We start from the raw sequence: 26,998 nt of genomic DNA, 5'->3' as shown, positions 1-26,998 counted from the left end.
ACAGAGCCGTTCGAAACTTTGGGGTGGCTGTGTCTTTTTGATTTTAATTTCCCTAAGCTATAGGACCATAAGTGGAAGTGCCCTAGGCTCTGTTGCTTTGTTTTTTAGATGTTTCAGGAAACACCATACACTTCTCCCGAGTGGTTGTTGGCAATTTACATCCCGCCCATCAGCATAACAAGGCTCCCAGTTCTCCATGGCCTGTCCTGCCTTTCTGGATTTTACACTTTTTTCAGATGGCCCTTTTGACCGGGGGGAAGTGAGACTTCATTGTAGTGCAGATTTCCTTTGCAAGCTTGCTTGGTTGGCCAAAAAGGGCGTATGCGTTTTTTCCTGAATATATTCAGGAAAAAACGCATACGCCCTTTTTGGCCAAGTGCATCATTGTGGACGTTCGGCCTCTTTTCCTATGCTTTCAATGCAATTCCAGTCTACCTCCTGAAATCGGTTTCCTGCAATTCTGCCCCGCTTTCAAGTCCTCTTGGCAGCCTTACTTCACTCTATTTTTGGACGATAGCTGTCATTTATAACTCTGCAGGTTTGTGAATTACAGTGCCCCTGAGCTCCTTTCTTCAACTCGCTTTCTTTTGAGCTGGCCGCAACACCGCAGGATGGCTTCAGGCCCTAATCTGGTTCCGGCACGGCACGCTGAGCCTTTGGTTAATTCCTCTTCCTGGTGGGAAATGAGAGTTAAATTTGCCCGTCCAGACACCTCCAGCTAGCCTCTCATTGGTTCTCGCTATTCCTGTTCATCTTCCGCAGAAATTGCAAACTGGGCCAAACAGGAGGTTAAAGGCGCTGACTCTCCAAGTGGGGAGAGTGTTAGTAAAGCGTCTGGAATGTTGCACCCGAGTACCAGGGGAGGAAAACTGAGACATATTTGAACTCGTCTCCCGTTCACATGGTTGATAATACTTGGGTTCCACATGCATGTTTTAGCTGAATGAAGAATACCTAAAACCTGGGTAGTTGAAACCCGTGGAATGGGTACCATGCAATATGACTTCAAAGGGTCTTCATTTGCTCACCGAACCTCTCCAATCCTATCACTGCTGCGTTTCTGCCCCTGTACACATGCTTGATTCTCTTTCGGAGACATAGCAATCCATAGGTTTTAAGATACTTACTAGTCAGGTACATTCTTAGGCGTTTAATATGCGGTGTTGAGTCCATTTCGTTGAGCAAGGAGTAGCTCTTGTCTATTCCATATTTGGCTTAAGGAACTTTATCTGTGCTCATTTCAATCTCTGGTTTTATGCAGCACCCCAACTCACCTTTCCCCTTAAGCAAGCATAAGTTGGTTTTCGAAATTTGAGACCCTGTTCTGTTCTGTAATTCAGTTCCTGTGTAGCCAAGTTTACATTCCGTGTATTACTGATATCTTATGATGTTTCTTTTTCTGTGTGACTTATTTCAGTTAGAATCATCATACCTGAATCCACTCATTGTGCTGCTAAGGGCCTGATGACACAGATTTCATTGCTGAGTGATATTGCTTTTTAAGTAAATACCACAACTTCTTTATCCATTTTTCACTTTCTGCGATGTTGAACTTGTACTGTAAAAGAGGTTCTTGTAAACAGAGCTGTTCCAAACTTTGGGGTGGCTGTGTCTTTTTGATTTTAAATTCCCTAAGCTATAGGACCATAAGTGGAAGTGCCCTAGGCTCTGTTGCTTTGTTTTTTAGATGTTTCAGGAAACACCATACACTTCTCCCGAGTGGTTGTTGGCAATTTACATCCCGCCCATCAGCATAACAAGGCTCCCAGTTCTCCATGGCCTGTCCTGCCTTTCTGGATTTTACACTTTTTTCAGATGGCCCTTTTGACCGGGGGGAAGTGAGACTTCATTGTAGTGCAGATTTCCTTTGCAAGCTTGCTTGGATGGCAAAAAAGGGCGTATGCGTTTTTTCCTGAATATATTCAGGAAAAAACGCATACGCCCTTTTTGGCCAAGTGCATCATTGTGGACGTTCTGCCTCTTTTCCTATGCTTTCAATGCAATTCCAGTCTACCTCCTGAAATCGGTTTCCTGCAATTCTGCCCCGTTTTCAAGTCCTCTTGGCAGCCTTACTTCAGTCTATTTTTGGACGATAGCTGTCATTTATAACTCTGCAGGTTTGTGAATTACAGTGCCCCTGAGCTCCTTTCTTCAACTTGCTTTCTTGTGAGCTGGCCGCAACACCGCATGATGGCTTCAGGCCCTAATCTGGTTCCGGCACGGCACGCTGAGCCTTTGGTTAATTCCTCTTCCTGGTGGGAAATGAGAGTTAAATGTGCCCGTCCAGACACCTCCAGCTAGTCTCTCATTGGTTGTCGCTATTCCTGTTCATCTTCCGCAGAAATTGCAAACTGGGCCAAACAGGAGGTTAAAGGGACTGACTCTCCAAGTCGGGAGAGTGTTGGTAAAGCGTCTGGAATATTGCACCCGAGTACCAGGGTACGAAAACTGAGACATATTTGAACATGTCTCCCGATCACATGGTTGATCATACTCTAGGTTCCACATGCATGTTTTAGCTGAAGGAAGAATACCTTAAACCTGGGTAGTTGAAACCCGTGGAATGGGTACCATGCAATATGACTTCAAAGGGTCTTCATTTGCTCACCGAACCTCTCCAATCCTATCACTGCTGCGTTTATGCCCCTGTACACATGCTTGATTCTCTTTTGGAGACATAGCAATCCATAGGTTTTAATATACTTACTAGTCAGGTACATTCTTAGGCGTTTAATATGCGGTGTTGAGTCCATTTCGTTGAGCAAGGAGTAGCTCTTGTTTATTCCATATTTGGCTTAAGGAACTTTATCTGTGCTCATTTCAATCTCTGGTTTTATGCAGCACCCCAACTCACCTTTCCCCTTAAGCAAGCATAAGTTGGTTTTCTAAATTTGAGACCCAGTTCTGTTTTGGAATGCAGTTCCTGTGTAGCCAAGTTTACATTCCGTGTATTAGTGATATCTTATGATGTTTCTTTTTCTGTGTGACTTATTTCAGTTAGAATCATCGTACCTGAATCCACTCATTGTGCTGCTAAGGGCCTGATGACATAGATTTCATTGCTGAGTGATATTGCTTTGTAAGTAAATACCACAACTTCTTTATCCATTTTTCACTTTCTGCGATGTTGAACTTGTACTGTAAACGAGGTTCTTGTAAACAGAGCCGTTCCAAACTTTGGGGTGGCTGTGTCTTTTTGATTTTAATTTCCCTAAGCTATAGGACCATAAGTTGGAAGTGCCCTAGGCTCTGTTGCTTTGTTTTTAAGATGTTTCAGGAAACACCATACACTTCTCCTGAGTGTCTTTTGGCAATTTACATCCCGCCCATCAGCATAACAAGGCTCCCAGTTCTCAATGGCCTGTTGCCTTTCTGGATTTTACACTTTTTTCAGATGGCCTTTTGACCGGGGGGAAGTGAGACTTCATTGTAGTGCAGATTTCCTTTGGAAGCTTGCTTGGTTGGCCAAAAAGGGCGTATGCGTTTTTTCCTGAATATATTCAGGAAAAAACGCATATGCCCTTTTTGGCCAAGTGCATCATTGTGGACGTTCTGCCTCTTTTCCTATGCTTTCAATGCAATTCCAGTCTACCTCCTGAAATCGGTTTCCTGCAATTCTGCCCCGCTTTCAAGTCCTCTTGGCAGCCTTACTTCAGTCTATTTTTGGACGATAGCTGTCATTTATAACTCTGCAGGTTTGTGAATTACAGTGCCCCTGAGCTCCTTTCTTCAACTCGCTTTCTTGTGAGCTGGCCGCAACACCGCAGGATGGCTTCAGGCCCTAATCTGGTTCCGGCCCGGCATGCTGAGCCTTTGGTTAATTCCTCTTCCTGGTGGGAAATGAGAGTTAAATTTGCCCGTCCAGACACCTCCAGCTAGCCTCTCATTGGTTCTCGCTATTCCTGTTCATCTTCCGCAGAAATTGCAAACTGGGCCAAACAGGAGGTTAAAGGGACTGACTCTCCAAGTCGGGAGAGTGTTAGTAAAGCGTCTGGAATGTTGCACCCGAGTACCAGGGGAGGAAAACTGAGATATATTTGAACACGTCTCCCGTTCACATGGTTGGTCATACTCTGGGTTCCACATGCATGTTTTAGCTGAAGGAAGAATACCTTAAACCTGGAGAGTTGAGACCCGTGGAATGGGTACCATGAAATATGACTTCAAAGGGTCTTCATATGCTCACCGAACCTCTCCAATCCTATCACTGCTGCGTTTATGCCCCTGTACACATGCTTGATTCTCTTTCGGAGACATAGCAATCCATAGGTTTTAAGATACTTACTAGTCAGGTACATTCTTAGGCATTTAATATGGGGTGTTGAGTCCATTTCGTTGAGCAAGGAGTAGCTCTTGTCTATTCCATATTTGGCTTAAGGAACTTTATCTGTGCTCATTTCAATCTCTGGTTTTATGCAGCACCCCAACTCTCCTTTACCCTTAAGCAAGCATAAGTTGGTTTTCTAAATTTGAGACCCTGTTCTGTTCTGTAATTCAGTTCCTGTGTAGCCAAGTTTCCATTCTGTGTATTACTGATATCTTATGATGTTTCTTTTTCTGTGTGACTTATTTCAGTTAGAATCATCATACCTGAATCCACTCATTGTGCTGCTAAGGGCCTGATGACACAGATTTCATTGCTGAGTGATATTGCTTTGTAAGTAAATACCACAACTTCTTTATCCATTTTTCACTTTCTGCGATGTTGAACTTGTACTGTAAACGAGGTTCTTGTAAACAGAGCCGATCCAAACTTTGGGGTGGCTGTGTCTTTTTGATTTTAATTTCCCTAAGCTATAGGACCATAAGTGGCAGTGCCCTAGGCTCTGTTGCTTTGTTTTTTAGATGTTTCAGGAAACACCATACACTTCTCCCGAGTGGTTGTTGGCAATTTACATCCCGCCCATCAACATAAGAAGGCTCCCAGTTCTCCATGGCCTGTCCTGCCTTTCTGGATTTTACACTTTTTTCAGATGGCCCTTTTGACCGGGGGGAAGTGAGACTTCATTGTAGTGCAGATTTCCTTTGCAACCTTGCTTGGTTGGCCAAAAAGGGCGTATGCGTTTTTTCCTGAATATATTCAGGAAAAAACGCATACGCCCTTTTTGGCCAAGTGCATCATTGTGGACGTTCTGCCTCTTTTCCTATGCTTTCAATGCAATTCCAGTCTACCTCCTGAAATCGGTTTCCTGCAATTCTGCCCTGCTTTCAAGTCCTCTTGGCAGCCTTACTTCAGTCTATTTTTGGACGATAGCTGTCATTTATAACTCTGCAGGTTTGTGAATTACAGTGCCCCTGAGCTCCTTTCTTCAACTCGCTTTCTTTTGAGCTGGCCGCAACACCGCAGGATGGCTTCAGGCCCTAATCTGATTCCGGTACGGCACGCTGAGCCTTTGGTTATTTCCTCTTCCTGGTGGGAAATGAGAGTTAAATTTGCCCGTCCAGACACCTCCAGCTAGTCTCTCATTGGTTCTCGCTATTCCTGTTCATCTTCCGCAGAAATTGCAAACTGGGCCAAATAGGAGGTTAAAGGGACTGACTCTCCAAGTCGGGAGAGTGTTAGTAAAGCGTCTGGAATGTTGCACCCGAGTACCAGGGTACGAAAACTGAGACATATTTGAACACGTCTCCCGATCACATGGTTGATCATACTCTAGGTTCCACATGCATGTTTTAGCTGAAGGAAGAATACCTTAAACCTGGGTAGGTGAAACCCGTGGAATGGGTACCATGCAATATGACTTCAAAGGGTCTTTATTTGCTCACCGAACCTCTCCAATCCTATCACTGCTGCGTTTATGCCCCTGTACACATGCTTGATTCTCTTTCGGAGACATAGCAATCCACAGGTTTTAAGATACTTACTAGTCAGGTACATTCTTAGGCGTTTAATATGCGGTGTTGAGTCCATTTCGTTGAGCAAGGAGTAGCTCTTGTCTATTCCATATTTGGCTTAAGGAACTTTATCTGTGCTCATTTCAATCTCTGGTTTTATGCAGCACCCCAACTCACCTTTCCCCTTAAGCAAGCATAAGTTGGTTTTCTAAATTAGAGACCCTGTTCTGTTCTGTAATTCAGTTCCTGTGTAGCCAAGTTTCCATTCCGTGTATTACTGATATCTTATGATGTTTCTTTTTCTGTGTGACTTATTTCAGTTAGAATCATCATACCTGAATCCACTCATTGTGCTGCTAAGGGCCTGATGACATAGATTTCATTGCTGAGTGATATTGCTTTGTAAGTGAATACCACAACTTCTTTATCCATTTTTCACTTTCTGCGATGTTGAACTTGTACTGTAAACGAGGTTATTGTAAACAGAGCCGTTCCAAACTTTGGGGTGGCTGTGTCTTTTTGATTTTAATTTCCCTAAGCTATAGGACCATAAGTGGAAGTGTCCTAGGTTCTGTTGCTTTGTTTTTTAGATGTTTCAGGAAACACCATACACTTCTCCCGAGTGGTTGTTGGCAATTTACATCCCGCCCATCAGCATAACAAGACTCCCAGTTCTCCATGGCCTGTCCTGCCTTTCTGGATTTTACACTTTTTTCAGATGGCCCTTTTGACCGGGGGGAAGTGAGACTTCATTGTAGTGCAGATTTCCTTTGTAAGCTTGCTTGGTTGGCCATAAAGGGCGTATGCGTTTTTTCCTGAATATATTCAGGAAAAAACGCATACGCCCTTTTTGGCCAAGTGCATCATTGTGGACGTTCTGCCTCTTTTCCTATGCTTTCAATGCAATTCCAGTCTACCTCCTGAAATCGGTTTCCTGCAATTCTGCCCCGCTTTCAAGTCCTCTTGGCAGCCTTACTTCAGTCTATTTTTGGACGATAGCTGTCATTTATAACTCTGCAGGTTTGTGAATTACAGTGCCCCTGAGCTCCTTTCTTCAAGTCGCTTTCTTTTGAGCTGGCCGCAACACCGCAGGATGGCTTCAGGCCCTAATCTGGTTCCGGCACGGCATGCTGAGCCTCTGGTTATTTCCTCTTCCTGGTGGGAAATGAGAGTTAAATTTGCCCGTCCAGACACCTCCAGCTAGCCTCTCATTGGTTCTCGGTATTCCTGTTCATCTTCCGCAGAAATTGCAAACTGGGCCAAACAGGAGGTTAAAGGGACTGACTCTCCAAGTCGGGAGAGTGTTAGTAAAGCGTCTGGAATGTTGCACCCGAGTACCAGGGGAGGAAAACTGAGATATATTTGAACACGTCTCCCGTTCACATGGTTGGTCATACTCTGGGTTCCACATGCATGTTTTAGCTGAAGGAAGAATACCTTAAACCTGGAGAGTTGAGACCCGTGGAATGGGTACCATGAAATATGACTTCAAAGGGTCTTCATATGCTCACCGAACCTCTCCAATCCTATCACTGCTGCGTTTATGCCCCTGTACACATGCTTGATTCTCTTTCGGAGACATAGCAATCCATAGGTTTTAAGATACTTACTAGTCAGGTACATTCTTAGGCATTTAATATGGGGTGTTGAGTCCATTTCGTTGAGCAAGGAGTAGCTCTTGTCTATTCCATATTTGGCTTAAGGAACTTTATCTGTGCTCATTTCAATCTCTGGTTTTATGCAGCACCCCAACTCTCCTTTACCCTTAAGCAAGCATAAGTTGGTTTTCTAAATTTGAGACCCTGTTCTGTTCTGTAATTCAGTTCCTGTGTAGCCAAGTTTCCATTCTGTGTATTACTGATATCTTATGATGTTTCTTTTTCTGTGTGACTTATTTCAGTTAGAATCATCATACCTGAATCCACTCATTGTGCTGCTAAGGGCCTGATGACACAGATTTCATTGCTGAGTGATATTGCTTTGTAAGTAAATACCACAACTTCTTTATCCATTTTTCACTTTCTGCGATGTTGAACTTGTACTGTAAACGAGGTTCTTGTAAACAGAGCCGATCCAAACTTTGGGGTGGCTGTGTCTTTTTGATTTTAATTTCCCTAAGCTATAGGACCATAAGTGGCAGTGCCCTAGGCTCTGTTGCTTTGTTTTTTAGATGTTTCAGGAAACACCATACACTTCTCCCGAGTGGTTGTTGGCAATTTACATCCCGCCCATCAACATAAGAAGGCTCCCAGTTCTCCATGGCCTGTCCTGCCTTTCTGGATTTTACACTTTTTTCAGATGGCCCTTTTGACCGGGGGGAAGTGAGACTTCATTGTAGTGCAGATTTCCTTTGCAACCTTGCTTGGTTGGCCAAAAAGGGCGTATGCGTTTTTTCCTGAATATATTCAGGAAAAAACGCATACGCCCTTTTTGGCCAAGTGCATCATTGTGGACGTTCTGCCTCTTTTCCTATGCTTTCAATGCAATTCCAGTCTACCTCCTGAAATCGGTTTCCTGCAATTCTGCCCTGCTTTCAAGTCCTCTTGGCAGCCTTACTTCAGTCTATTTTTGGACGATAGCTGTCATTTATAACTCTGCAGGTTTGTGAATTACAGTGCCCCTGAGCTCCTTTCTTCAACTCGCTTTCTTTTGAGCTGGCCGCAACACCGCAGGATGGCTTCAGGCCCTAATCTGATTCCGGTACGGCACGCTGAGCCTTTGGTTATTTCCTCTTCCTGGTGGGAAATGAGAGTTAAATTTGCCCGTCCAGACACCTCCAGCTAGTCTCTCATTGGTTCTCGCTATTCCTGTTCATCTTCCGCAGAAATTGCAAACTGGGCCAAATAGGAGGTTAAAGGGACTGACTCTCCAAGTCGGGAGAGTGTTAGTAAAGCGTCTGGAATGTTGCACCCGAGTACCAGGGTACGAAAACTGAGACATATTTGAACACGTCTCCCGATCACATGGTTGATCATACTCTAGGTTCCACATGCATGTTTTAGCTGAAGGAAGAATACCTTAAACCTGGGTAGGTGAAACCCGTGGAATGGGTACCATGCAATATGACTTCAAAGGGTCTTTATTTGCTCACCGAACCTCTCCAATCCTATCACTGCTGCGTTTATGCCCCTGTACACATGCTTGATTCTCTTTCGGAGACATAGCAATCCACAGGTTTTAAGATACTTACTAGTCAGGTACATTCTTAGGCGTTTAATATGCGGTGTTGAGTCCATTTCGTTGAGCAAGGAGTAGCTCTTGTCTATTCCATATTTGGCTTAAGGAACTTTATCTGTGCTCATTTCAATCTCTGGTTTTATGCAGCACCCCAACTCACCTTTCCCCTTAAGCAAGCATAAGTTGGTTTTCTAAATTAGAGACCCTGTTCTGTTCTGTAATTCAGTTCCTGTGTAGCCAAGTTTCCATTCCGTGTATTACTGATATCTTATGATGTTTCTTTTTCTGTGTGACTTATTTCAGTTAGAATCATCATACCTGAATCCACTCATTGTGCTGCTAAGGGCCTGATGACATAGATTTCATTGCTGAGTGATATTGCTTTGTAAGTGAATACCACAACTTCTTTATCCATTTTTCACTTTCTGCGATGTTGAACTTGTACTGTAAACGAGGTTATTGTAAACAGAGCCGTTCCAAACTTTGGGGTGGCTGTGTCTTTTTGATTTTAATTTCCCTAAGCTATAGGACCATAAGTGGAAGTGTCCTAGGTTCTGTTGCTTTGTTTTTTAGATGTTTCAGGAAACACCATACACTTCTCCCGAGTGGTTGTTGGCAATTTACATCCCGCCCATCAGCATAACAAGACTCCCAGTTCTCCATGGCCTGTCCTGCCTTTCTGGATTTTACACTTTTTTCAGATGGCCCTTTTGACCGGGGGGAAGTGAGACTTCATTGTAGTGCAGATTTCCTTTGTAAGCTTGCTTGGTTGGCCATAAAGGGCGTATGCGTTTTTTCCTGAATATATTCAGGAAAAAACGCATACGCCCTTTTTGGCCAAGTGCATCATTGTGGACGTTCTGCCTCTTTTCCTATGCTTTCAATGCAATTCCAGTCTACCTCCTGAAATCGGTTTCCTGCAATTCTGCCCCGCTTTCAAGTCCTCTTGGCAGCCTTACTTCAGTCTATTTTTGGACGATAGCTGTCATTTATAACTCTGCAGGTTTGTGAATTACAGTGCCCCTGAGCTCCTTTCTTCAAGTCGCTTTCTTTTGAGCTGGCCGCAACACCGCAGGATGGCTTCAGGCCCTAATCTGGTTCCGGCACGGCATGCTGAGCCTCTGGTTATTTCCTCTTCCTGGTGGGAAATGAGAGTTAAATTTGCCCGTCCAGACACCTCCAGCTAGTCTCTCATTGGTTCTCGCTATTCCTGTTCATCTTCTGCAGAAATTGCAAACTGGGCCAAACAGGAGGTTAAAGGCGCTGACTCTCCAAGTGGGGAGAGTGTTAGTAAAGCGTCTGGAATGTTGCACCCGAGTACCAGGGGAGGAAAACTGAGACATATTTGAACACGTCTCCCGATCTCACGGTTGATCATACTCTGGGTTCCACATGCATGTTTTAGCTGAAGGAAGAATACCTTAAACCTGGAGAGTTGAAACCCGTGGAATGGGTACCATGCAATATGACTTCAAAGGGTCTTCATTTGCTCACCGAACCTCTCTAATCCTATCACTGCTGCGTTTATGCCCCTGTACACATGCTTGATTCTCTTTCGGAGACATAGCAATCCCTAGGTTTTAAGATACTTACTAGTCAGGTACATTCTTAGGCGTTTAATATGCGGTGTTGAGTCCATTTCTTTGAGCAAGGAGTAGCTCTTGTCTATTCCATATTTGGCTTAAGGAACTTTATCTGTGCTCATTTCAATCTCTGGTTTTATGCAGCACCCCAACTCACCTTTCCCCTTAAGCAAGCATAAGTTGGTTTTCTAAATTTGAGACCCTGTTCTGTTCTGTAATTCAGTTCCTGTGTAGCCAAGTTTACATTCCGTGTATTACTGATATCTTATGATGTTTCTTTTTCTGTGTGACTTATTTCAGTTAGAATCATCATACCTGAATCCACTCATTGTGCTGCTAAGGGCCTGATGACACAGATTTCATTGCTGAGTGATATTGCTTTGTAAGTAAATACCACAACTTCTTTATCCATTTTTCACTTTCTGCGATGTTGAACTTGTACTGTAAACGAGGTTCTTGTAAACAGAGCCATTCGAAACTTTGGGGTGGCTGTGTCTTTTTGATTTTAAATTCCCTAAGCTATAGGACCATAAGTGGAAATGCCCTAGGCTCTGTTGCTTTGTTTTTTAGATGTTTCAGGAAACACCATACACTTCTCCCGAGTGGTTGTTGGCAATTTACATCCCGCCCATCAGCATAACAAGGCTCCCAGTTCTCCATGGCCTGTCCTGCCTTTCTGGATTTTACACTTTTTTCAGATGGCCCTTTTGACCGGGGGGAAGTGAGACTTCATTGTAGTGCAGATTTCCTTTGCAAGCTTGCTTGGTTGGCCAAAAAGGGCGTATGCGTTTTTTCCTGAATATATTCAGAAAAAACGCATACGCCCTTTTTGGCCAAGTGCATCATTGTGGACGTTCTGCCTCTTTTCCTATGCTTTCAATGCAATTCCAGTCTACCTCCTGAAATCGGTTTCCTGCAATTCTGCCCCGCTTTCAAGTCCTCTTGGCAGCCTTACTTCAGTCTATTTTTGGACGATAGCTGTCATTTATAACTCTGCAGGTTTGTGAATTACAGTGCCCCTGAGCTCCTTTCTTCAACTCGCTTTCTTGTGACCTGGCCGCAACACCGCAGGATGGCTTCAGGCCCTAATCTGGTTCCGACCCGGCATGCTGAGCCTTTGGTTAATTCCTCTTCCTGGTGGGAAATGAGAGTTAAATTTGCCCGTCCAGACACCTCCAGCTAGCCTCTCATTGGTTCTCGCTATTCCTGTTCATCTTCCGCAGAAATTGCAAACTGGGCCAAACAGGAGGTTAAAGGCGCTGACTCTCCAAGTCGGGAGAGTGTTAGTAAAGCGTCTGGAATGTTGCACCCGAGTACCAGGGGAGGAAAACTGAGACATATTTGAACACGTCTCCCCATCACATGGTTGATCATACTCTGGGTTCCACATGCATGTTTTAGCTGAAGGAAGAATACCTAAAACCTGGGTAGTTGAAACCCGTGGAATGGGTACCATGCAATATGACTTCAAAGGGTCTTCATTTGCTCACCGAACCTCTCCAATCCTATCACTGCTGCGTTTATGCCCCTGTACACATGCTTGATTCTCTTTCGGAGACATAGCAATCCATAGGTTTTAAGATACTTACTAGTCAGGTACATTCTTAGGCGTTTAATATGCGGTGTTGAGTCCATTTCGTTGAGCAAGGAGTAGCTCTTGTCTATTCCATATTTGGCTTAAGGAACTTTATCTGTGCTCATTTCAATCTCTGGTTTTATGCAGCACCCCAACTCACCTTTACCCTTAAGCAAGCATAACTTGGTTTTCTAAATTTGAGACCCTGTTCTGTTCTGTAATTCAGTTCCTGTGTAGCCAAGTTTCCATTCCGTGTATTACTGATATCTTATGATGTTTCTTTTTCTGTGTGACTTATTTCAGTTAGAATCATCATACCTGAATCCACTCATTGTGCTGCTACGGGCCTGATGACATAGATTTCATTGCTGAGTGATACTGCATTGTAAGTGAATACCACAACTTCTTTATCCATTTTTCACTTTCTGCGATGTTGAACTTGTACTGTAAACGAGGTTCTTGTAAACAGAGCCGTTCCAAACTTTGGGGTGGCTGTGTCTTTTTGATTTTAATTTCCCTAAGCTATAGGACCATAAGTGGAAGTGCCCTAGGCTCTGTTGCTTTGTTTTTTAGATGTTTCAGGAAACACCATACACTTCTCCCAAGTGTCTGTTGGCAATTTACATCCCGCCCATCAGCATAACAAGGCTCCCAGTTCTCCATGGCCTGTCCTGCCTTTCTGGATTTTACACTTTTTTCAGATGGCCCTTTTGACCAGGGGGAAGTGAGACTTCATTGTAGTGCAGATTTCCTTTGCAAGCTTGCGTGGTTGGCCAAAAAGGGCGTATGCGTTTTTTCCTGAATATATTCAGGAAAAAACGCATACGCCCTTTTTGGCCAAGTGCATCATTGTGGACGTTCTGCCTCTTTTCCTATGCTTTCAATGCAATTCCAGTCTACCTCCTGAAATCGGTTTCCTGCAATTCTGCCCCGCTTTCAAGTCCTCTTGGCAGCCTTACTTCAGTCTATTTCTGGACGATAGCTGTCATTTATAACTCTGCAGGTTTGTGAATTACAGTGCCCCTGAGCTCCTTTCTTCAACTCGCTTTCTTGTGACCTGGCCGCAACACCGCAGGATGGCTTCAGGCCCTAATCTGGTTCCGGCCCGGCATTCTGAGCCTTTGGTTAATTCCTCTTCCTGGTGGGAAATGAGAGTTAAATTTGCCCGTCCAGACACCTCCAGCTAGCCTCTCATTGGTTCTCGGTATTCCTGTTCATCTTCCGCAGAAATTGCAAACTGGGCCAAACAGGAGGTTAAAGGGACTGACTCTCCAAGTCGGGAGAGTGTTAGTAAAGCGTCTGGAATGTTGCACCCGAGTACCAGGGGAGGAAAACTGAGACATATTTGAACACGTCTCCCGTTCACATGGTTGATCATACTCTGGGTTCCACATGCATGTTTTAGCTGAAGGAAGAATACCTTAAACCTGGAGAGTTGAGACCCGTGTAATGGGTACCATGCAATATGACTTCAAAGGGTCTTCATTTGCTCACTGAACATCTCCAATCCTATCACTGCTGCGTTTATGCCCCTGTACACATGCTTGATTCTCTTTCGGAGAGATAGCAATCCCTAGGTTTTAAGATACTTACTAGTCAGGTACATTCTTAGGCGTTTAATATGCGGTGTTGAGTCCATTTCTTTGAGCAAGGAGTAGCTCTTGTCTATTCCATATTTGGCTTAAGGAACTTTATCTGTGCTCATTTCAATCTCTGGTTTTATGCAGCACCCCAACTCACCTTTCCCCTTAAGCAAGCATAAGTTGGTTTTCTAAGTTTGAGACCCTGTTCTGTTCTGTAATTCAGTTCCTGTGTAGCCAAGTTTACATTCCGTGTATTACTGATATCTTATGATGTTTCTTTTTCTGTGTGACTTATTTCAGTTAGATTCATCATACCTGAATCCACTCATTGTGCTGCTAAGGGCCTGATGACACAGATTTCATTGCTGCGTGATATTGTTTTGTAAGTAAATACCACAACTTCTTTATCCATTTTTCACTTTCTGCGATGTTGAACTTGTACTGTAAACGAGGTTCTTGTAAACAGAGCCGTTCGAAACTTTGGGGTGGCTGTGTCTTTTTGATTTTAAATTCCCTAAGCTATAGGACCATAAGTGGAAGAGCCCTAGGCTCTCTTGCTTTGTTTTTTAGATGTTTCAGGAAACACCATACACTTCTCCCGAGTGTTTGTTGGCAATTTACATCCCGCCCTTCAGCATAACAAGGCTCCCAGTTCTCCATGGCCTGTCCTGCCTTTCTGGATTTTACCCTTTTTTCAGATGGCCCTTTTGACCGGGGGGAAGTGAGACTTCATTGTAGTGCAGATTTCCTTTGCAAGCTTGCTTGGTTGGCCAAAAAGGGCGTATGCGTTTTTTCCTGAATATATTCAGGAAAAAACGCATACGCCCTTTTTGGCCAAGTGCATCATTGTGGACGTTCTGCCTCTTTTCCTATGCTTTCAATGCAATTCCAGTCTACCTCCTGAAATCGGTTTCCTGCAATTCTGCCCCGCTTTCAAGTCCTCTTGGCAGCCTTACTTCAGTCTATTTCTGGACGATAGCTGTCATTTATAACTCTGCAGGTTTGTGAATTACAGTGCCCCTGAGCTCCTTTCTTCAACTCGCTTTCTTGTGACCTGGCCGCAACACCGCAGGATGGCTTCAGGCCCTAATCTGGTTCCGGCCCGGCATTCTGAGCCTTTGGTTAATTCCTCTTCCTGGTGGGAAATGAGAGTTAAATTTGCCCGTCCAGACACCTCCAGCTAGCCTCTCATTGGTTCTCGCTATTCCTGTTCATCTTCCGCAGAAATTGCAAACTGGGCCAAACAGGAGGTTAAAGGCACTGACTCTCCAAGTCGGGAGAGTGTTAGTAAAGCGTCTGGAATGTTGCACCCGAGTACCAGGGGTGGAAAACTGAGACATATTTGAACACGTCTCCCGTTCACATGGTTGATCATACTCTGGGTTCCACATGCATGTTTTAGCTGAAGGAAGAATACCTTAAACCTGGAGAGTTGAGACCCGTGTAATGGGTACCATGCAATATGACTTCAAAGGGTCTTCATTTGCTCACTGAACATCTCCAATCCTATCACTGCTGCGTTTATGCCCCTGTACACATGCTTGATTCTCTTTCGGAGAGATAGCAATCCCTAGGTTTTAAGATACTTACTAGTCAGGTACATTCTTAGGCGTTTAATATGCGGTGTTGAGTCCATTTCTTTGAGCAAGGAGTAGCTCTTGTCTATTCCATATTTGGCTTAAGGAACTTTATCTGTGCTCATTTCAATCTCTGGTTTTATGCAGCACCCCAACTCACCTTTCCCCTTAAGCAAGCATAAGTTGGTTTTCTAAGTTTGAGACCCTATTCTGTTCTGTAATTCAGTTCCTGTGTAGCCAAGTTTACATTCCGTGTATTACTGATATCTTATGATGTTTCTTTTTCTGTGTGACTTATTTCAGTTAGAATCATCATACCTGAATCCACTCATTGTGCTGCTAAGGGCCTGATGACACAGATTTCATTGCTGCGTGATATTGCTTTGTAAGTAAATACCACAACTTCTTTATCCATTTTTCACTTTCTGCGATGTTGAACTTGTACTGTAAACGAGGTTCTTGTAAACAGAGCCGTTCGAAACTTTGGGGTGGCTGTGTCTTTTTGATTTTAAATTCCCTAAGCTATAGGACCATAAGTGGAAGAGCCCTAGGCTCTCTTGCTTTGTTTTTTAGATGTTTCAGGAAACACCATACACTTCTCCCGAGTGTTTGTTGGCAATTTACATCCCGCCCTTCAGCATAACAAGGCTCCCAGTTCTCCATGGCCTGTCCTGCCTTTCTGGATTTTACCCGTTTTTCAGATGGCCCTTTTGACCGGGGGGAAGTGAGACTTCATTGTAGTGCAGATTTCCTTTGCAAGCTTGCTTGGTTGGCCAAAAAGGGCGTATGCGTTTTTTCCTGAATATATTCAGGAAAAAACGCATACGCCCTTTTTGGCCAAGTGCATCATTGTGGACGTTCTGCCTCTTTTCCTATGCTTTCAATGCAATTCCAGTCTACCTCCTGAAATCGGTTTCCTGCAATTCTGCCCCGCTTTCAAGTCCTCTTGGCAGCCTTACTTCAGTCTATTTTTGGACGATAGCTGTCATTTATAACTCTGCAGGTTTGTGAATTACAGTGTCCCTGAGCTCCTTTCTTCAACTCGCTTTCTTGTGACCTGGCCGCAACACCGCAGGATGGCTTCAGGCCGTAATCTGTTTCCGGCCCTGCATGCTGAGCCTTTGGTTAATTCCTCTTCCTGGTGGGAAATGAGTGTTAAATTTGCCCGTCCAGACACCTGCAGCTAGCCTCTCATTGGTTCTCGCTATTCCTGTTCATCTTCCGCAGAAATTGCAAACTGGGCCAAACAGGAGGTTAAAGGCGCTGACTCTCCAAGTGGGGAGAGTGTTAGTAAAGCGTCTGGAATGTTGCACCTGAGTACCAGGGGAGGAAAACTGAGACATATTTGAACACGTCTCCCGATCACATGGTTGATCATACTCTGGGTTCCACATGCATGTTTTAGCTGAAGGAAGAATACCTAAAACCTGGGTAGTTGAAACCCGTGGAATGGGTACCATGCAATATGACTTCAAAGGGTCTTCATTTGCTCACCGAACCTCTCCAATCCTATCACTGCTGCGTTTATGCCCCTGTACACATGCTTGATTCTCTTTCGGAGACATAGCAATCTATAGGTTTTAAGATACTTACTAGTCAGGTACATTCTTAGGCGTTTAATATGCGGTGTTGAGTCCATTTCGTTGAGCAAGGAGTAGCTCTTGTCTATTCCATATTTGGCTTAAGGAACTTTATCTGTGCTCATTTCAATCTCTGGTTTTATGCAGCACCCCAACTCACCTTTCCCCTTAAGCAAGCATAAGTTGGTTTTCTGAATTTGAGACCCTGTTCTGTTCTGTAATTCAGTTCCTGTGTAGCCAAGTTTACATTCCGTGTATTACTGATATCTTATGATGTTTCTTTTTCTGTGTGACTTATTTCAGTTAGAATCATCATACCTGAATCCACTCATTGTGCTGCTACGGGCCTGAGGACATAGATTTCATTGCTGAGTGATACTGCATTGTAAGTGAATACCACAACTTCTTTATCCATTTTTCACTTTCTGCGATGTTGAACTTGTACTGTAAACGAGGTTCTTGTAAACAGAGCCGTTCCAAACTTTGGGGTGGCTGTGTCTTTTTGATTTTAATTTCCCTAAGCTATAGGACCATAAGTGGAAGTGCCCTAGGCTCTGTTGCTTTGTTTTTTAGATGTTTCAGGAAACACCATACACTTCTCAGGAGTGTCTGTTGGCAATTTACATCCCGCCCATCAGCATAACAAGGCTCCCAGTTCTCCATGGCATGTCCTGCCTTTCTGGATTTTACACTTTTTTCAGATGGCCCTTTTGACCAGGGGGAAGTGAGACTTCATTGTAGTGCAGATTTCCTTTGCAAGCTTGCTTGGTTGGCCAAAAAGGGCGTATGCGTTTTTTCCTGAATATATTCAGGAAAAAACGCATACGCCCTTTTTGGCCAAGTGCATCATTGTGGACGTTCTGCCTCTTTTCCTATGCTTTCAATGCAATTCCAGTCTACCTCCTGAAATCGGTTTCCTGCAATTCTGCCCCACTTTCAAGTCCTCTTGGCAGCCTTACTTCAGTCTATTTTTGGATGATAGCTGTCATTTATAACTCTGCAGGTTTGTGAATTACAGTGCCCCTGAGCTCCTTTCTTCAACTCGCTTTCTTGTGACCTGGCCGCAACACCGCAGGATGGCTTCAGGCCCTAATCTGGTTCTGGCCCGGCATTCTGAGCCTTTGGTTAATTCCTCTTCCTGGTGGGAAATGAGAGTTAAATTTGCCCGTCCAGACACCTCCAGCTAGCCTCTCATTGGTTCTCACTATTCCTGTTCATCTTCCGCAGAAATTGCAAACTGGGCCAAACAGGAGGTTAAAGGGACTGACTCTCCAAGTGGGGAGAGTGTTAGTAAAGCGTCTGGAATGTTGCACCCGAGTACCAGGGAAGGAAAACTGAGACATATTTGAACACGTCTCCAATTCACATGGTTGATCATACTCTGGGTTCCACATGCATGTTTTAGCTGAAGGAAGAATACCTTAAACCTGGAGAGTTGAGACCCGTGGAATGGGTACCATGCAATATGACTTCAAAGGGTCTTCATTTGTTCACCGAACCTCTCCAATCCTATCACTGCTGCGTTTATGCCCCTGTACACACGCTTGATTCTCTTTTGGAGACATAGCAATCCATAGGTTTTAAGATACTTACTAGTCAGGTACATTCTTAGGCGTTTAATATGGGGTTTTGAGTCCATTTCGTTGAGCAAGGAGTAGCTCTTGTCTATTCCATATTTGGCTTAAGGAACTTTATCTGTGCTCATTTCAATCTCTGGTTTTATGCAGCACCCCAACTCACCTTTCCCCTTAAGCAAGCATAAGTTGGTTTTCTAAATTTGAGAACCTGTTCTGTTCTGTAATTCAGTTCCTGTGTAGCCAAGTTTACATTCCGTGTATTACTGATATCTTATGATGTTTCTTTTTCTGTGTGACTTATTTCAGTTAGAATCATCATACCTGAATCCACTCATTGTGCTGCTACGGGCCTGATGACATAGATTTCATTGCTGAGTGATACTGCATTGTAAGTGAATACCACAACTTCTTTATCCATTTTTCACTTTCTGCGATGTTGAACTTGTACTGTAAACGAGGTTCTTGTAAACAGAGCCGTTCCAAACTTTGGGGTGGCTGTGTCTTTTTGATTTTAATTTCCCTAAGCTATAGGACCATAAGTGGAAGTGCCCTAGGCTCTGTTGCTTTGTTTTTTAGATGTTTCAGGAAACACCATACACTTCTCCCAAGTGTCTGTTGGCAATTTACATCCCGCCCATCAGCATAACAAGGCTCCCAGTTCTCCATGGCCTGTCCTGCCTTTCTGGATTTTACACTTTTTTCAGATGGCCCTTTTGACCGGGGGGAAGTGAGACTTCATTGTAGTGCAGATTTCCTTTGCAAGTTTGCTTGGTTGGCCAAAAAGGGCGTATGCGTTTTTTCCTGAATATATTCAGGATAAAACGCATAAGCCCTTTTTGGCCAAGTGCATCATTGTGGACGTTCTGCCTCTTTTCCTATGCTTTCAATGCAATTCCAGTCTACCTCCTGAAATCGGTTTCCTGTAATTCTGCCCCGCTTTCAAGTCCTCTTGGCAGCCTTACTTCAGTCTATTTTTGGACGATAGCTGTCATTTATAACTCTGCAAGTTTGTGAATTACAGTACCCCTGAGCTCCTTTCTTCAACTCGCTTTCCTGTGACCTGGCCGCAACACCGCAGGATGTCTTCAGGCCCTAATCTGGTTCTGGCACGGCACGCTGAGCCTTTGGTTAATTCCTCTTCCTGGTGGGAAATGAGAGTTAAATTTGCCCATCCAGACACCTCCAGCTAGTCTCTCATTGGTTCTCGCTATTCCTGTTCATCTTCCACAGAAATTGCAAACTGGGCCAAACAGGAGGTTAAAGGGACTGACTCTCCAAGTCGGGAGAGTGTTAGTAAAGCGTCTGGAATGTTGCACCCGAGAACAAGGGTACGAAAACTGAGACATAGTTGAACACGTCTCCCGATCACATGGTTGATCATACTCTGGGTTCCACATGCATGTTTTAGCTGAAGGAAGAATACCTAAAACCTGGGTAGTTGAAACCCATGGAATGGGTACAATGCAATATGACTTCAAAGGGTCTTCATTTGCTCACCGAACATCTCCAATCCTATCACTGCTGCGTTTATGCCCCTGTACACATGCTTGATTCTCTTTCGGAGACATAGCAATCCATAGGTTTTAAGATACTTACTACTCAGGTACATTCTTAGGCGTTTAATATGCGGTGTTGAGTCCATTTCCTTGAGCAAGGAGTAGCTCTTGTCTATTCCATATTTGGCTTAAGGAACTTTATCTGTGCTCATTTCAATCTCTGGTTTTATGCAGCACCCCAACTCACCTTCCCCCTTAAGCAAGCATAAGTTGGTTTTCTAAATTTGAGACCCTGTTCTGTTCTGTAATTCAGTTCCTGTGTAGCCAAGTTTACATTCCGTGTATTAGTGATATCTTATGATGTTTCTTTTTCTGTGTGACTTATTTCAGTTAGAATCATCGTACCTGAATCTACTCATTATGCTGCTAAGGGCCTGATGACACAGATTTCATTGCTGAGTGATATTGTTTTGTAAGTAAATACCACAACTTCTTTATCTATTTTTCACTTTCTGCGATGTTGAACTTGTACTGTAAACGAGGTTCTTGTAAACAGAGCCGTTCCAAACTTTGGGGTGGCTGTGTCTTTTTGATTTTAATTTCCCTAAGCTATAGGACCATAAGTGGAAGTGCCCTAGGCTCTGTTGCTTTGTTTTTTAGATGTTTCAGGAAACACCATACACTTCTCCCTAGTGTTTGTTGGCAGTTTACATCCCGCCCTTCAGCATAACAAGGCTCTCAGTTCTCCATGGCCTGTCCTGCCTTTCTGGATTTTACACTTTTTTCAGATGGCCCTTTTGTCCGGGGGAAAGTGAGACTTCATTGTAGTGCAGATTTCCTTTGCAAGCTTGCTTGGTTGGCCAAAAAGGGCGTATGCGTTTTTTCCTGAATATATTCAGGAAAAAACGCATACGCCCTTTTTGGCCAAGTGCATCATTGTGGACGTTCTGCCTCTTTTCCTATGCTTTCAATGCAATTCCAGTCTACCTCCTGAAATCGGTTTCCTGCAATTCTGCCCCACTTTCAAGTCCTCTTGGCAGCCTTACTTCAGTCTATTTTTGGACGATAGCTGTCATTTATAACTCTGCAGGTTTGTGAATTACAGTGCCCCTGAGCTCCTTTCTTTAACTCGCTTTCTTTTGAGCTGGCCGCAACACCGCAGGATGGCTTCAGGTCCTAATCTGGTTCCGGTACGGCACGCTGAGCCTTTGGTTATTTCCTCTTCCTGTTGGGAAATGAGAGTTAAATTTGCCCGTCCAGACACCTCCAGCTAGCCTCTCATTGGTTCTCGCTATTCCTGTTCATCTTCCGCAGAAATTGCAAACTGGGCCAAACAGGAGGTTAAAGGCGCTGACTCTCCAAGTGGGGAGACTGTTAGTAAAGCGTCTGGAATGTTGCACCCGAGTACCAGGGGAGGAAAACTGAGACATATTTGAACACGTCTCCCGTTCACATGGTTGATCATACTTGGGTTCCACATGCATGTTTTAGCTGAAGGAAGAATACCTTAAACCTGGAGAGTTGAGACCCGTGTAATGGGTACCATGCAATATGACTTCAAAGGGTCTTCATTTGCTGACCGAACCTCTCCAATCCTATCACTGCTGCGTTTATGCCCCTGTACACATGCTTGATTCTCTTTCGGAGACATAGCAATCCATAGGTTTTAAGATACTTACTAGTCAGGTACATTCTTAGGCGTTTAATATGCGGTGTTGAGTCCATTTCGTTGAGCAAGGAGTAGCTCTTGTCTATTCCATATTTGACTTAAGGAACTTTATCTGTGCTCATTTCAATCTCTGGTTTTATGCAGCACCCCAACTCACCTTTACCCTTAAGCAAGCATAAGTTGGTTTTCTAAATTTGAGACCCTGTTCTGTTCTGTAATTCAGTTCCTGTGTAGCCAAGTTTACATTCCGTGTATTACTGATATCTTATGATGTTTCTTTTTCTGTGTGACTTATTTCAGTTAGAATCATCATACCTGAATCCACTCATTGTGATGCTAAGGGCCTGATGACATAGATTTCATTGCTGAGTGATATTGCTTTGTAAGTAAATACCACAACTTCTTTATCCATTTTTCACTTTCTGCGATGTTGAACTTGTACTGTAAACGAGGTTCTTGTAAACAGAGCCGTTCCAAACTTTGGGGTGGCTGTGTCTTTTTGATTTTAATTTCCCTAAGCTATAGGACCATAAGTGGCAGTGCCCTAGGCTCTGTTGCTTTGTTTTTTAGATGTTTCAGGAAACACCATACACTTCTCCCGAGTGGTTGTTGGCAATTTACATCCCGCCCATCAGCATAACAAGGCTCCCAGTTCTCAATGGCCTGTTGCCTTTCTAGATTTTACACTTTTTTCAGATGGCCCTTTTGACCGGGGGGAAGTGAGACTTCATTGTAGTGCAGATTTCCTTTGCAAGCTTGCTTGGTTGGCCAAAAAGGGCGTATGCGTTTTTTCCTGAATATATTCAGGAAAAAACGCATACGCCCTTTTTGGCCAAGTGCATCATTGTGGACGTTCTGCCTCTTTTCCTATGCTTTCAATGGAATTCCAGTCTACCTCCTGAAATCGGTTTCCTGCAATTCTGCCCCACTTTCAAGTCCTCTTGGCAGCCTTACTTCAGTCTATTTTTGGACGATAGCTGTCATTTATAACTCTGCAGGTTTGTGAATTACAGTGCCCCTGAGCTCCTTTCTTCAACTCGCTTTCTTGTGACCTGGCCGCAACACCGCAGGATGGCTTCAGGCCCTAATCTGGTTCCGGTACGGCACGCTGAGCCTTTGGTTATTTCCTCTTCCTGTTGGGAAATGAGAGTTAAATTTGCCCGTCCACACACCTCCAGCTAGCCTCTCATTGGTTCTCGCTATTCCTGTTCATCTTCCGCAGAAATTGCAAACTGGGCCAAACAGGAGGTTAAAGGCGCTGACTCTCCAAGTGGGGAGAGTGTTAGTAAAGCGTCTGGAATGTTGCACTCGAGTACCAGGGGAGGAAAACTGAGACATATTTGAACACGTCTCCTGATCACATGGTTGATCATACTCTGGGTTCCACATGCATGTTTTAGCTGAAGGAAGAATACCTAAAACCTGGGTAGTTGAAACCCGTGGAATGGGTACCATGCAATATGACTTCAAAGGGTCTTCATTTGCTCACCGAACCTCTCCAATCCTATCACTGCTGCGTTTATGCCCCTGTACACATCCTTGATTCTCTTTCGGAGAGATAGCAATCCATAGGTTTTAAGATACTTACTAGTCAGGTACATTCTTAGGCGCTTAATATGCGGTGTTGAGTCCATTTTGTTGAGCAAGGAGTAGCTCTTGTCTATTCCATATTTGGCTTAAGGAACTTTATCTGTGCTCATTTCAATCTCTGGTTTTATGCAGCAACCCAACTCACCTTTCCCCTTAAGCAAGCATAAGTTGGTTTTCTAAATTTGAGAACCTGTTCTGTTTTGGAATTCAGTTCCTGTGTAGCCAAGTTTACATTCCGTGTATTAGTGATATCTTATGATGTTTCTTTTTCTGTGTGACTTATTTCAGTTAGAATCATCGTACCTGAATCTACTCATTATGCTGCTACGGGCCTGATGACATAGATTTCATTGCTGAGTGATACTGCATTGTACGTAAGTACCACAAGTTCTTTATCCATTTTTCACTTTCTGTGATGTTGAACTTGTACTGTAAATGAGGTTCTTGTAAACAGAGCCGTTCCAAAGTTTGGGGTGGCTGTGTCTTTTTGATTTTAATTTCCCTAAGCTATAGGACCATAAGTGGAAGTGCCCTAGGCTCTGTTGCTTTGTTTTTTAGATGTTTCAGGAAACACCATACACTTCTCCCTAGTGTCTGTTGGCAATTTACATCCCGCCCATCAGCATAACAAGGCACCCAGTTCTCAATGGCCTGTTGCCTTTCTGGATTTTACACTTTTTTCAGATGGCCCTTTTGACCGGGGGGAAGTGAGACTTCATTGTAGTGCAGATTTCCTTTGCAAGCTTGCTTGGTTGGCCAAAAAGGGCGTATGCGTTTTTTCCTGATTATATTCAGGAAAAAACGCATACGCCCTTTTTGGCCAAGTGCATCATTGTGGACGTTCTGCCTCTTTTCCTATGCTTTCAATGCAATTCCAGTCTACCTCCTGAAATCGGTTTCCTGCAATTCTGCCCCACTTTCAAGTCCTCTTGGCAGCCTTACTTCAGTCTATTTTTGGACGATAGCTGTCATTTATAACTCTGCAGGTTTGTGAATTACAGTGCCCCTGAGCTCCTTTCTTCAACTCGCTTTCTTGTGACCTGGCCGCAACACCGCAGGATGGCTTCAGGCCCTAATCTGGTTCCGGCCCGGCATGCTGAGCCTTTGGTTAATTCCTCTTCCTGGTGGGAAATGAGAGTTAAATTTGCCCGTCCAGACACCTCCAGCTAGCCTCTCATTGGTTCTCGCTATTCCTGTTCATCTTCCGCAGAAATTGCAAAGTGGGCCAAACAGGAGGTTAAAGGGAGTGACTCTCCAAGTGGGGAGAGTGTTAGTAAAGCGTCTGGAATGTTGCACCCGAGTACCAGGGGAGGAAAACTGAGACATATTTGAACACATCTCCCGATCACATGGTTGATCATACTCTAGGTTCCACATGCATGTTTTAGCTGAAGGAAGAATACCTTAAACCTGGGTAGTTGAAACCTGTGGAATGGGTACCATGCAATATGACTTCAAAGGGTCTTCATTTGCTCACCGAACCTCTCCAATCCTAGCACTGCTGCGTTTATGCCCCTGTACACATGCTTGATTCTCTTTCGGAGACATAGCAATCCATAGGTTTTAAGATACTTACTAGTCAGGTACATTGTTAGGCGTTTAATATGGGGTGTTGAGTCCATTTCGTTGAGCAAGGAGTAGCTCTTGTCTATTCCATATTTGGCTTAAGGAAGTTTATCTGTGCTCATTTCAATCTCTGGTTTTATGCAGCACCCCAACTCACCTTTACCCTTAAGCAAGAATAAGTTGGTTTTCTAAATTTGAGACCCTGTTCTGTTCTGTAATTCAGTTCCTGTGTAGCCAAGTTTACATTCCGTGTATTACTGATATCTTATGATGTTTCTTTTTCTGTGTGACTTATTTCAGTTAGAATCATCATACCTGAATCCACTCATTGTGCTGCTAAGGGCCTGATGACACAGATTTTATTGCTGAGTGATATTGCTTTGTAAGTAAATACCACAACTTCTTTATCCATTTTTCACTTTCTGTGATGTTGAACTTCTAGTATAAACGAGGTTCTTGTAAACAGAACCGTTCCAAACTTTGGGGTGGCTGTGTCTTTTTGATTTTAATTTCCCTAAGCTATAGGACCATAAGTGGAAGTGCCCTAGGTTCTGTTGCTTTGTTTTTTAGATGTTTCAGGAAACACCATACACTTCTCCCGAGTGGTTGGTGGCAATTTACATCCCGCCCATCAGCATAACAAGGCTCCCAGTTCTCCATGGCCTGTCCTGCCTTTCTGGATTTTACACTATTTTCAGATGGCCCTTTTGACCGGGGGGAAGTGAGACTTCATTGTAGTGCAGATTTCCTTTGCAAGCTTGCTTGGTTGGCCAAAAAGGGCGTATGCGTTTTTTCCTGAATATATTCAGGAAAAAACGCATACGCCCTTTTTGGCCAAGTGCATCATTGTGGACGTTCTGCCTCTTTTCCTATGCTTTCAATGCAATTCCAGTCTACCTCCTGAAATCGGTTTCCTGCAATTCTGCCCCGCTTTCAAGTCCTCTTGGCAGCCTTACTTCAGTCTATTTTTGGACGATAGCTGTCATTTATAACTCTGCAGGTTTGTGAATTACAGTGACCCTGAGCTCCTTTCTTCAACTCGCTTTCTTTTGAGCTGGCCGCAACACCGCAGGATGGCTTCAGGCCCTAATCTGGTTCCGGTACGGCACGCTAAGCCTTTGGTTATTTCCTCTTCCTGGTGGGAAATGAGAGTTAAATTTGCCCGTCCAGACACCTCCAGCTAGCCTCTCATTGGTTCTCGCTATTCCTGTTCATCTTCCGCAGAAATTGCAAACTGGGCCAAACAGGAGGTTAAAGGCGCTGACTCTCCAAGTGGGGAGAGTGTTAGTAAAGCGTCTGGAATGTTGCACCCGAGTACCAGGGGAGGAAAACTGAGACATATTTGAACACGTCTCCCGTTCACATGGTTGATCATACTTGGGTTCCACATGCATGTTTTAGCTGAAGGAAGAATACCTTAAACCTGGAGAGTTGAGACCCGTGTAATGGGTACCATGCAATATGACTTCAAAGGGTCTTCATTTGCTCACCGAACCTCTCCAATCCTATCACTGCTGCGTTTATGCCCCTGTACACATGCTTGATTCTCTTTCGGAGACATAGCAATCCATAGGTTTTAAGATACTTACTAGTCAGGTACATTCTTAGGCGTTTAATATGCGGTGTTGAGTCCATTTAGTTGAGCAAGGAGTAGCTCTTGTCTATTCCATATTTGACTTAAGGAACTTTATCTGTGCTCATTTCAATCTCTGGTTTTATGCAGCACCGCAACTCACCTTTACCCTTAAGCAAGCATAAGTTGGTTTTCTAAATTTGAGACCCTGTTCTGTTCTGTAATTCAGTTCCTGTGTAGCCAAGTTTACATTCCGTGTATTACTGATATCTTATGATGTTTCATTTTCTGTGTGACTTATTTCAGTTAGAATCATCATACCTGCATCCACTCATTGTGATGTTAAGGGCCTGATGACACAGATTTCATTGCTGAGTGATATTGCTTTGTAAGTAAATACCACAACTTCTTTATCCATTTATCACTTTCTGCGATGTTGAACTTGTACTGTAAACGAGGTTCTTGTAAACAGAGGCGTCCCAAACTTTGGGGTGGCTGTGTCTTTTTGATTTTAATTTCCCTAAGCTATAGGACCATAAGTGGCAGTGCCCTAGGCTCTGTTGCTTTGTTTTTTAGATGTTTCAGGAAACACCATACACTTCTCCCGAGTGTCTGT

At 43.8% G+C, this 26,998-nt stretch overlaps 1 long non-coding RNA gene across 15 annotated transcripts in view; it reads left to right on the top strand.

Moving 5' to 3' along the window:
* Positions 1 to 26,998, top strand: part of LOC307181385 — a 420,414-nt gene that overhangs the window by 332,547 nt on the left and 60,869 nt on the right. For 11 of the 15 annotated variants that reach the window (XR_013826623.1, XR_013826624.1, XR_013826625.1 and 8 more), the window contains one exon: positions 1,422 to 1,503. This is a non-coding gene — a long non-coding RNA (uncharacterized lncRNA). Of the gene's footprint in view, positions 1 to 1,421; positions 1,504 to 3,001; positions 3,051 to 12,478; positions 12,520 to 14,058; positions 14,140 to 21,957; positions 22,035 to 26,998 lie in introns of those variants that run through there. The other 4 variants (XR_013826634.1, XR_013826635.1, XR_013826636.1 and 1 more) reach the window with 4 other exon arrangements.

This window comes from Stenella coeruleoalba (genome assembly GCF_951394435.1).
Source record: "Stenella coeruleoalba genome assembly, contig: scaffold_60, whole genome shotgun sequence".
NCBI lineage: Eukaryota > Metazoa > Chordata > Mammalia > Artiodactyla > Delphinidae > Stenella > Stenella coeruleoalba.
The sequence above is the reverse complement of the archived record's forward strand: the minus strand, read 5'-3'. Positions and strand labels throughout refer to the sequence as shown.